Here is a 12,864-nt window from a genome sequence, read left to right as displayed (position 1 = left end):
GGCCTCATCTGTTATTATTGTCCCTCCAATTCTGGTTAGAATTGTCCTACCATCCATGATTATTATTTCCACTTTGATTGTATCCTTGGTTGGGGCGGTCATGGAAGTTATGAGTGGATGCCACCATGTTGTCTTCTTGTTGGAGCTGCGGGCATTCATCAGTATAATAGCTATAATCATCACAGATTCCGCAAATTCTCTGTGGGACTAGTTGTTGGTTTTGCTGTGGCGGAGGAGGTTGAGCTTGCTGAGCTTGTTGTTGATTCAATTGCATCTGCTTCAGCAAGTTGGTCATCTCACATATACTCTGGGCTAGAGCAGCAGTCTCTCTGTTAGAGGATACTTCTAGAATGGCTTTTGAACGGCTTTGTTTTTGCCTGTGATTCCTAGTAGATTCAGCTAAATCACTGATCAATTGCCAAGCCTCATCAGTGGTCTTGTACTTCTTCATAGACCCATTGCTAGTACTTTCCAATGTGGTCTTATCTTGGGGCCTCATGCCCTGTGTGATATAGCTAAGTAACACTATCTTGTCAATCATGTGGTGGGGGCATACTTCCAGAAGATTATTGAAGCGCTCCCAGTATTCAAAGAGAGTTTCATTGTCATCCTGAACAATTGTGGAAATATCCTTCCTCAGTTTATCAGTAACTTCAGATGGAAAGAATTTTTCTAAAAACTCCTTTCTGAGTGTATCCCAGTTGGATACATTTGCCAGAGGTTGAGTGTAGTACCATTCTCTTGCTTTTCCCTTGAGAGAAAACGGGAAAGCTTTCAGCAAAATTGAAGTTTCATCAGTACCATCACGCCTGACAGTAGAACAGGCTGCCTGGAAATCTCTCAAGTGCTTGATAGGCTCTTGAGCAGGTAGGCCATGAAACTTGGGCATCAAATTTAGCAGTGCGGTCTTTATTTCAAAATCTGTAGTTACCGCTGGATGATACGCTTGAAACGGTTACATTGTAAAATCAGGGGCTCCTTCCACCTGAATGGTAACTCTCCTAGCTGCCATGTCTTCTGCACGTAAAACAACCGAATCAGTAGAACGGGGGCTGGTTTCTTCCTCAAGTTCACTCTCAGATCCGCCCTCAGAGCGGACTAACCGACGCTGTACTCGCCTTTTTCGTGAAATAGTTCTTTCAATTTCAGGATGGAATATTAGCAAGCGCGGATAAGGAAGTGAACGCGTCATTTGACGGAAGAAACATGCAGCTCATAGTAGCAAAATAAAATAAAATACAAATAAATAAATTCTAATTAATAACTTTAGCACTCTATTGCAACTCCCCGGCAACGGCGCCAAAAATTGATAAGGTGCAGAAGTTGGTGAATTAAAAATTATTAAAATAGTTACGTTGCAAGTATAGTTCTTAACTCACCAAAAATCTGTCTATCAATTTAGAAATATGTCACAGAGAGTTTAAATTAAAAATTACTGGGAGTTGGAGTCTCAGGTCGTCTCCCAATGAGTTGCAGAAAAGTGTACTATTTTATTAATCAGATGTTCCAAGAAGTTAAGTTAAGTAGAGGGAAAATTAAAAAGAGGAAATTTAAATAATATGAATAAAAGCCTTGACTGGGAGTTGATTAGTTGGAATCTCTATTATTGATGGGATGATTTCAAGATTTATTTATAATTAATGGTTGTTCTGTTTAGTTATCCCTTACTAGGTAAATGAAAGTCAAACAAGTTGGAATGCTAGATCTATTCACGAGTTGCAACCCACTTAGTTCAAAGGGATTGATGTTAGTGATTAGATAACAATCCAACAGTTAACCCAATTACAATTTTTCTTTCAATCCTTCCAACTCAAGAGTTCCTTTCAATCAACTCCCCATCAAGTGAGGGAACTACTCATTCATTGCAAATAATAAATCCATAACACATGAAAGAAAATTAAAAGAAGACATGATTATTGGAATGGAAAATAAATTAAAATGGGTGAAATATCCTTGTATGAAATAATCATGAAAATATTTAAATAACAAAGTTGAACAAAGCAAAGAACATGGAAGAATAAAACCAAGTTAAGAGAACGAACTAGAATGACAAAGTCTTGATGAGGAAAATAACTCTTCTCAATGTTCCAATGCTAAGATCAATTCCAAAAATAAAATTCTAAAACCTAGAGAGAAAAACCTAGAGGAGGAAAAACTAGATCTAAAACTCTAAAACTATGTAGAATGAATGTCTCTTTGTTTCTGCATATTCTCTGGCTCTAGTCTGCTGTTCTAGGCCGAAAACTGGGTCGAAATAAGGTCCAAAATCGACCCCAGTGAAGTCTGCAGATTATGCAGATCACACATGTCACGCAATCGCGTCATCCATGCGGACGCGTCATTCGCGCTTTTCCTTTCCACGCGTTCGCGTCGTCCATGCTACCGCGTCGCCTGAGCTTTTCCAATCCGCGCGGCCGCGTGAGCCATACGGCCGCGTCACTTCGATTTGCTCTCCTTCGCGCGGTCGCGTGAGCCATGCGACCGCGTCGCTTCTCGCTGGTTATCTCCTCAAATTCTTGTGTTCCTTCCATTTTTGCTAGCTTCCTTTCCAATCTCCAACTCATTCAAGCCCTATAAAGTCTGAAACACTCAACACACAGATTACGGCATCGAATGGAACAAAGGAGAATTAAAAATACATAATTAAAGTCTCTAGGAAGCAGTTTTCAAACATGTTATAAATTCAGGAAGGGATTATAATTTCATGCTCATTTAATGAATAAGTGGGTAAGGATCATGATAAAACCACACAATTAAACACAATGTAAACCATAAAATAGTGGTTTATCAACCTCCCCACACTTAAACATTAGCATGTCCTCATGCTTAATTGAAGGAGATAAGGAAATAAGTATGAACATGTAGAAACTCATGAAATGCAATGCAAGCCTACATATATATAAATAAATGCAACTATATGATTCTTGCCCACTTGATCAAAGGTAAATAAGCTCTTCAAAGCAATTACAAATCAAATTCCACTAATTCTATCATTATACAATAAAACAGATAAAAGTGCAAGAAGATAGCTCATGAAAGCAGGGGACATGAAAATTCAAGCATTGAACCCTCACTGATAATGTATGTACGCTCTAATCTCTAGTGTATAGGGTAATCACTCTATCTTTCTCTAATCATACTTTCTAATTTTTGTTCTTCTCCTAACCAATCAACAACAATTAGTATATCAATGCAAACATCATGAGGCCTTTTCAAGGTTGTAATGGGGCTAAGGTACAGGTAGGGGTATACATATGGTTAAGTGAGCTAATAAATTGAATCTTTAATTAACCCAAGCTTCAACCCAACCTATATAATTTTAATGTAATCTTAAAGTTCATACCTAGCTACCCAGAATTCTCTTTTTCTATTCATACTCATGTATCAACTTTATATTCGATTTTATCATATGTGCATTGATCTTTGAATTCTGAATTTAACATTGGGGTAATTTTGTCCCTTATATATATATATATATATATATATATATATATATATATATATGAGACCATTCAGACTGGCGTTAATACTATTCATGTTATTTTCCATGGTCTGTTGTCTTCGCTCAAAAGATTGTAGTAGTTCTTTATTAGGAGATAAAGAAGAATGAGTAAATTGAGATGTCTGTTGTTGATTGTTCTGTGGTCCTTGGTTCTGCCTCAGGTGAGTTGCTCTGTAAGGTTGATTCTGCTGCCTGTTATTGTTATTATTCCACCTCTGATTTCCCTGATTATCTCGGCCTCCTCTGTTATTGTTGTCCCTCCAATTCTGGTTAGAATTATCCTGCCATCCATGGTTATTATTTCCACTTTGATTGTATCCTTGGTTGGGGCGGTCATGGAAGTTATGAGTGGATGCCACCATGTTGTCTTCTTGTTGGAGCTGCGGGCATTCATCAGTGTAATGGCTATAATCAGCACAAATTCTGCAAATTCTCTGTGGGACTAGTTGTTGGTTTTGCTATGGCGGAGGAGGTTGAGTTTGCTGAGCTTGTTGTTGATTCAATTGCATCTGCTTCAGCAAGTTGGTCATCTCACATATACTCTGGGCTAGAGCAGCAGTCTCTCTGTTAGAGGATACTTCTGCAACGGCTTTTGAACTGATTTCTAGTAGATTCAGCTAAATCACTGATCAATTGCCAAGCCTCATCAGTGGTCTTGTACTTCTTCATAGACCCATTGCTAGCACTTTCCCATGTGGTCTTATCTTGGGCCTCATGCCCTGTGTGATATAGCTAAGTAACACTATCTTGTCAATCATGTGGTGGGGCATACTTCCAGAAGATTATTGAAGCGCTCCCAGTATTCAAAGAGAGTTTCATTGTCATCCTGAACAATTGTGGAAATATCCTTCCTCAGTTTATCAGTAACTTCAGATGGAAAGAATTTTTCCAAAAACTCCTTTCTGAGTATATCCCAGTTGGATACATTTGCCAGAGGTTGAGTGTAGTACCACTCTCTTGCTTTTCCCTCGAGAGAAAATGGGAAAGCTTTCAGCAAAATTGAAGTTTCATCAGTACCATCACGCCTGATAGTAGAACAGGCTGCCTGGAAATCTCTCAAGTGCTTGATAGGCTCTTGAGCAGGTAGGCCATGAAACTTGGGCATCAAATTTAGCAGTGCGGTCTTTATTTCAAAATCTGTAGTTACCACTGGATGATACGCTTGAAACGGTTACATTGTAAAATCAGGGGCTCCTTCCTCCTGGATGGTAACTCTCCTAGCTGCCATGTCTTCTGCACGTAAAACAACCGAATCAGTAGAACGGGGGCTGGTTTCTTCCTCAAGTTCACTCTCAGATCCGCCCTCAGAGCGGACTACCCGACGCTGTACTCGCCTTATTCGTGAAATAGTTCATTCAATTTCAGGATCGAATATTAGCAAGCGCGGATCAGGAAGTGAACGCGTCATTTGACGGAAGAAACATGCAGCTCATAGTAGCAAAATAAAATAAAATACAAATAAATAAATTCTAATTAATAACTTTAGCACTCTATTGCAACTCCCCGGCAACGGCGCCAAAAATTGATGAAGTGCAGAAGTTGGTGAATTAAAAATTATTAAAATAGTTACGTTGCAAGTATAGTTCTTAACTCACCAAAAATCTGTCTATCAATTTAGAAATATGTCACAGAGAGTTTAAATTAAAAATTACTGGGAGTTGGAGTCCCAGGTCGTCTCCCAACGAGTTGCAGAAAAGTGTACTATTTTATTAATCAGATGTTCCAAGAAGTTGAGTTAAGTAGAGGGAAAATTAAAAAGAGGAAATTTAAATAATATGAATAAAAGCCTTGACTGGGAGTTGATTAGTTGGAATCTCTATTATTGATGGGATGATTTCAAGATTTATTTATAATTAATGGTTGTTCTGTTTAGTTATCCCTTACTAGGTAAATGAAAGTCAAACAAGTTGGAATGCTAGATCTATTCACGAGTTGCAACCCACTTAGTTCAAAGGGATTGTTGTTAGTGATTAGATAACAATCCAACAGTTAACCCAATTACAATTTTTCTTTCAATCCTTCCAACTCAAGAGTTCCTTTCAATCAACTCCCCATCAAGTGAGGGAACTACTCATTCATTGCAAATAATAAATCCATAACACATGAAAGGAAATTAAAAGAAGACATGATTATTGGAATGGAAAATAAATTAAAATGGGAGAAATAATCCTTGTATGAAATAATCATGAAAATATTTAAATAACAAAGTTGAACAAAGCAAAGAACATGGAAGAATAAAACCAAGTTAAGAGAACGAACTAGAATGACAAAGTCTTGATGAGGAAAATAACTCTTCTCAATGTTCCAATGCTAAGATCAATTCCAAAAATAAAATTCTGAAACCCAGAGAGAAAGACCTAGAAGAGGAAAAACTAGATCTAAAACTCTAAAACTGTGTAGAATGAATGTCTCTTTGTTTCTGCATATTCTCTGGCTCTAGTCTGCTGTTCTGGGCCGAAAACTGGGTCGAAATAAGGTCCAAAATCGCCCCCAGTGAAGTCTGCAGATTATGCAGATCACACATGTCACGCGATCGCGTCATCCATGCGGACGCGTCATTCGCGCTTTTCCTTTCCACGCGTTCGCGTCGTCCATGCTACCGCGTCGCCTGAGCTTTTCCAATCCGCGCGGCCGCGTGAGCCAGGCGGCCGCGTCACTTCGATTTGCTCTCCTTCGCGCGGTCGCGTGAGCCATGCGACCGCGTCGCTTCTCGCTGGTTATCTCCTCAAATTCTTGTGTTCCTTCCATTTTTGCTAGCTTCCTTTCCAATCTCCAACTCATTCATGCCCTATAAAGTCTGAAACACTCAACACACAGATTACGGCATCGAATGGAACAAAGGAGAATTAAAAATACATAATTAAAGTCTTTAGGAAGCAGTTTTCAAACATGTTATAAATTCAGGAAGGGATTATAATTTCATGCTCATTTAATGAATAAGTGGGTAAGGATCATGATAAAACCACACAATTAAACACAATGTAAACCATAAAATAGTGGTTTATCAACCTCCCCACACTTAAACATTAGCATGTCCTCATGCTTAATTGAAGGAGATAAGGAAATAAGTATGAACATGTAGAAACTCATGAAATGCAATGCAAGCCTACATATATATAAATAAATGCAACTATATGATTCTTGCCCACTTGATCAAAGGTAAATAAGCTCTTCAAAGCAATTACAAATCAAATTCCACTAATTCTATCATTATACAATAAAACAGATAAAAGTGCAAGAAGATAACTCATGAAAGCAGGGGACATGAAAATTCAAGCATTGAACCCTCACTGATAATGTATGTACGCTCTAATCTCTAGTGTATAGGGTAATCACTCTATCCTTCTCTAATCATACTTTCTAACTTTTGTTCTTCTCCTAACCAATCAACAACAATTAGTATACCAATGCAAACATCATGAGGTCTTTTCAAGGTTGTAATGGGGCTAAGGTACAGGTAGGGGTATACATATGGTTAAGTGAGCTAATAAATTGAATCTTTAATTAACCCAAGCTTCAACCCAACCTATATAATTTTAATGTAATCTTAAAGTTCATACCTAGCTACCCAGAATTCTCTTTTTCTATTCATACTCATGTATCAACTTTATATTCGATTTTATCATATGTGCATTGATCTTTGAATTCTGAATTTAACATTGGGGTAATTTTGTCCCCTTATATATATATATGAGACCATTCAGACTGGCGTTAATACTATTCATGTTATTTTCCATGGTCTGTTGTCTTCGCTCAAAAGATTGTAGTAGTTCTTTATTAGGAGATAAAGAAGAATGAGTAAATTGAGATGTCTGTTGTTGATTGTTCTGTGGTCCTTGGTTCTGCCTCAGGTGAGGTGCTCTGTAAGGTTGATTCTGCTACCTGTTATTGTTATTATTTCACCTCTGATTTCCCTGATTATCTCGGCCTCCTCTGTTATTGTTGTCCCTCCAATTCTGGTTAGAATTATCCTGCCATCCATGGTTATTATTTCCACTTTGATTGTATCCTTGGTTGGGACGGTCATGGAAGTTATGAGTGGATGCCACCATGTTGTCTTCTTGTTGGAGCTGCGGGCATTCATCAGTGTAATGGCTATAATCAGCACAGATTCTGCAAATTCTCTGTGGGACTAGTTGTTGGTTTTGCTATGGCGGAGGAGGTTGAGTTTGCTGAGCTTGTTGTTGATTCAATTGCATCTGCTTCAGCAAGTTGGTCATCTCACATATACTCTGGGCTAGAGTAGCAGTCTCTCTGTTAGAGGATACTTCTGCAACGGCTTTTGAACGACCTTGCTTTTGCCTGTGATTCCTAGTAGATTCAGCTAAATCACTGATCAATTGCCAAGCCTCATCAGTGGTCTTGTACTTCTTCATAGACCCATTGCTAGCACTTTCCCATGTGGTCTTATCTTGGGGCCGCATGCCCTGTGTGATATAGCTAAGTAACACTATCTTGTCAATCATGTGGTGGGGGCATACTTCCAGAAGATTATTGAAGCGCTTCCAGTATTCAAAGAGTGTTTCATTGTCATCCTAAACAATTGTGGAAATATCCTTCCTCAGTTTATCAGTAACTTCAGATGGAAAGAATTTTTCCAAAAACTCCTTTCTGAGTGTATCCCAGTTGGATACATTTGCCAGAGGTTGAGTGTAGTACCACTCTCTTGCTTTTCCCTCGAGAGAAAACGGGAAAGCTTTCAGCAAAATTGAAGTTTCATCAGTACCATCACGCCTGATAGTAGAACAGGCTGCCTGGAAATCTCTCAAGTGCTTGATAGGCTCTTGAGCAGGTAGGCCATGAAACTTGGGCATCAAATTTAGCAGTGCGGTCTTTATTTCAAAATCTATAGTTACCGCTGGATGATACGCTTGAAACGGTTACATTGTAAAATCAGGGGCTCCTTCCTCCTGGATGGTAACTCTCCTAGCTGCCATGTCTTCTGCACGTAAAACAACCGAATCAGTAGAACGGGGGCTGGTTTCTTCCTCAAGTTCACTCTCAGATCCGCCCTCAGAGCGGACTAACCGACGCTGTACTCGCCTTATTCGTGAAATAGTTCTTTCAATTTCAGGATCGAATATTAGCAAGCGCAGATCAGGAAGTGAACGCGTCATTTGACGGAAGAAACATGCAGCTCATAGTAGCAAAATAAAATAAAATGCAAATAAATAAATTCTAATTAATAACTTTAGCACTCTATTGCAACTCCCCGGCAACGGCGCCAAAAATTGATGAGGTGCAGAAGTTGGTGAATTAAAAATTATTAAAAAAGTTACGTTGCAAGTATCGTTCTTAACTCACCAAAAATCTGTCTATCAAATTAGAAATATGTCACAGAGAGTTTAAATTAAAAATTACTGGGAGTTGGAGTCCCAGGTCGTCTCCCAACGAGTTGCAGAAAAGTGTACTATTTTATTAATCAGATGTTCCAAGATGTTGAGTTAAGTAGAGGGAAAATTAAAAAGAGGAAATTTAAATAATATGAATAAAAGCCTTGACTAGGAGTTGATTAGTTGGAATCTCTATTATTGATGGGATGATTTCAAGATTTATTTATAATTAATGGTTGTTCTGTTTAGTTATCCCTTACTAGGTAAATGAAAGACAAACAAGTTGGAATGCTAGATCTATTCACGAGTTGCAACCCACTTAGTTCAAAGGGATTGATGTTAGTGATTAGATAACAATCCAACAGTTAACCCAATTACAATTTTTCTTTCAATCCTTCCAACTCAAGAGTTCCTTTCAATCAACTCCCCATCAAGTGAGGGAACTACTCATTCATTGCAAATAATAAATCCATAACACATGAAAGGAAATTAAAAGAAGACATGATTATTGGAATGGAAAATAAATTAAAATGGGAGAAATAATCCTTGTATGAAATAATCATGAAAATATTTAAATAACAAAGTTGAACAAAGCAAAGAACATGGAAGAATAAAACCAAGTTAAGAGAACGAACTAGAATGACAAAGTCTTGATGAGGAAAATAACTCTTCTCAATGTTCCAATGCTAAGATCAATTCCAAAAATAAAATTCTAAAACCTAGAGAGAAAGACCTAGAGGAGGAAAAACTAGATCTAAAACTCTAAAGCTGTGTAGAATGAATGTCTCTTTGTTTCTGCATATTCTCTGGCTCTAGTCTGCTGTTCTGGGCCGAAAACTGGGTCGAAATAAGGTCCAAAATCGCCCCCAGTGAAGTCTGCAGATTATGCAGATCACACATGTCACGCGATCGCGTCATCCATGCGGACGCGTCATTCGCGCTTTTCCTTTCCACGCGTTCGCGTCGTCCATGCTACCGCGTCGCCTGAGCTTTTCCAATCCGCGCGGCCGCGTGAGCCAGGCGGCCGCGTCACTTCGATTTGCTCTCCTTCGCGCGGTCGCGTGAGCCTTGCGACCGCGTCGCTTCTCGCTGGTTATCTCCTCAAATTCTTGTGTTCCTTCCATTTTTGCTAGCTTCTTTTCCAATCTCCAACTCATTCATGCCCTATAAAGTCTGAAACACTCAACACACAGATTACGGCATCGAATGGAACAAAGGAGAATTAAAAATACATAATTAAAGTCTCTAGGAAGCAGTTTTCAAACATGTTATAAATTCAGGAAGGGATTATTATTTCATGCTCATTTAATGAATAAGTGGGTAAGGATCATGATAAAACCACACAATTAAACACAATGTAAACCATAAAATAGTGGTTTATCAACCTCCCCACACTTAAATATTAGCATGTCCTCATGCTTAATTGAAGGAGATAAGGAAATAAGTATGAACATGTAGAAACTCATGAAATGCAATGCAAGCCTACATATATATAAATAAATGCAACTATATGATTCTTGCCCACTTGATCAAAGGTAAATAAGCTCTTCAAAGCAATTACAAATCAAATTCCACTAATTCTATCATTATACAATAAAACAGATAAAAGTGCAAGAAGATAGCTCATGAAAGCAGGGGACATGAAAATTCAAGCATTGAACCCTCACTGATAATGTATGTACGCTCTAATCTCTAGTGTATAGGGTAATCACTCTATCTTTCTCTAATCATACTTTCTAATTTTTGTTCTTCTCCTAACCAATCAACAACAATTAGTATATCAATGCAAACATCATGAGGCCTTTTCAAGGTTGTAATGGGGCTAAGGTACAGGTAGGGGTATACATATGGTTAAGTGAGCTAATAAATTGAATCTTTAATTAACCCAAGCTTCAACTCAACCTATATAATTTTAATGTAATCTTAAAGTTCATACCTAGCTACCCAGAATTCTCTTTTTCTATTCATACTCATGTATCAACTTTATATTCGATTTTATCATATGTGCATTGATCTTTGAATTCTGAATTTAACATTGGGGTAATTTTGTCCCCTTATATATAATTTTGTCCCCAAAATAACATGAATAGTATTAACGCCAGTCTGAATGGTCTCATATATATATATATATATATATATATATATATATATGAGACCATTCAGACTGGCGTTAATACTATTCATGTTATTTTCCATGGTCTGTTGTCTTCGCTCAAAAGATTGTAGTAGTTCTTTATTAGGAGATAAAGAAGAATGAGTAAATTGAGATGTCTGTTGTTGATTGTTCTGTGGTCCTTGGTTCTGCCTCAGGTGAGGTGCTCTGTAAGGTTGATTCTGCTGCCTGTTATTGTTATTATTCCACCTCTGATTTCCCTGATTATCTCGGCCTCCTCTGTTATTGTTGTCCCTCCAATTCTGGTTAGAATTATCCTGCCATCCATGGTTATTATTTCCACTTTGATTGTATCCTTGGTTGGGGCGGTCATGGAAGTTATGAGTGGATGCCACCATGTTGTCTTCTTGTTGGAGCTGCGGGCATTCATCAGTGTAATGGCTATAATCAGCACAGATTCTGCAAATTCTCTGTGGGACTAGTTGTTGGTTTTGCTATGGCGGAGGAGGTTGAGTTTGCTGAGCTTGTTGTTGATTCAATTGCATCTGCTTCAGCAAGTTGGTCATCTCACATATACTCTGGGCTAGAGTAGCAGTCTCTCTGTTAGAGGATACTTCTGCAACGGCTTTTGAACGACCTTGCTTTTGCCTGTGATTCCTAGTAGATTCAGCTAAATCACTGATCAATTGCCAAGCCTCATCAGTGGTCTTGTACTTCTTCATAGACCCATTGCTAGCACTTTCCCATGTGGTTTATCTTGGGGCCTCATGCCCTGTGTGATATAGCTAAGTAACACTATCTTGTCAATCCTGTGGTGGGGGCATACTTCCAGAAGATTATTAAAGCGCTCCCAGTATTCAAAGAGAGTTTCGTTGTCATCCTGAACAATTGTGGAAATATCCTTCCTCAGTTTATCAGTAACTTCAGATGGAAAGAATTTTTCCAAAAACTCCTTTCTGAGTGTATCCCAGTTGGATACATTTGCCAGAGGTTGAGTGTAGTACCACTCTCTTGCTTTTCCCTCGAGAGAAAACGGGAAAGCTTTCAGCAAAATTGAAGTTTCATCAGTACCATCACGCCTGATAGTAGAACAGGCTGCCTGGAAATCTCTCAAGTGCTTGATAGGCTCTTGAGCAGGTAGGCCATGAAACTTGGGCATCAAATTTAGCAGTGCGGTCTTTATTTCAAATCTGTAGCTACCGCTGGATGATGCGCTTGAAACGGTTGCATTGTAAAATCAGGGGCTCCTTCCTCCTGGATGGTAACTCTCCTAGCTGCCATGTCTTCTGCACGTAAAACAACCGAATCAGTAGAACGGGGGATGGTTTCTTCCTCAAGTTCACTCTCAGATCCGCCCTCAGAGCGGACTAACCGACGCTGTTCTCGCCTTATTCGTGAAATAGTTCTTTCAATATCAGGATCGAATATTAGCAAGCGCGGATCAGGAAGTGAACGCGTCATTTGACGGAAGAAACATGCAGCTCATAGTAGCAAAATAAAATAAAATGCAAATAAATAAATTCTAATTAATAACTTTAGCACTCTATTGCAACTCCCCGGCAACGGCGCCAAAAATTGATGAGGTGCAGAAGTTGGTGAATTAAAAATTATTAAAATAGTTACATTGCAAGTATAGTTCTTAACTCACCAAAAATCTGTCTATCAATTAAGAAATATGTCACAGAGAGTTTAAATTAAAAATTACTAGGAGTTGGAGTCCCAGGTCGTCTCCCGACGAGTTGCAGAAAAGTGTGCTATTTTATTAATCAGATGTTCCAAGAAGTTGAGTTAAGTAGAGGGAAAATTAAAAAGAGGAAATTTAAATAATATGAATAAAAGCCTTGACTGGGAGTTGATTAGTTGGAATCTCTATTATTGATGGGATGATTTCAAGATTTATTTATAATTAATGGTTG

The 12,864-nt window shown here is 38.4% G+C and overlaps 2 non-coding genes across 2 annotated transcripts; both read left to right on the top strand.

The window, feature by feature from the left end:
• The first annotated feature begins 535 nt into the window (after positions 1-535).
• Positions 536-643, top strand: LOC112787801 (small nucleolar RNA R71). Its single transcript, XR_003195192.1, has one exon. It is a non-coding gene; the product is annotated as a small nucleolar RNA R71 (small nucleolar RNA).
• An 11,111-nt stretch (positions 644-11,754) lies between these two features.
• Positions 11,755-11,861, top strand: LOC112787745 (small nucleolar RNA R71). Its single transcript, XR_003195139.1, has one exon. It is a non-coding gene; the product is annotated as a small nucleolar RNA R71 (small nucleolar RNA).
• Positions 11,862-12,864: the final 1,003 nt, after the last annotated feature.

This window comes from Arachis hypogaea, chromosome 20, assembly GCF_003086295.3.
Source record: "Arachis hypogaea cultivar Tifrunner chromosome 20, arahy.Tifrunner.gnm2.J5K5, whole genome shotgun sequence".
NCBI lineage: Eukaryota > Viridiplantae > Streptophyta > Magnoliopsida > Fabales > Fabaceae > Arachis > Arachis hypogaea.
This window is presented reverse-complemented; position numbering and strand designations above follow the sequence as displayed.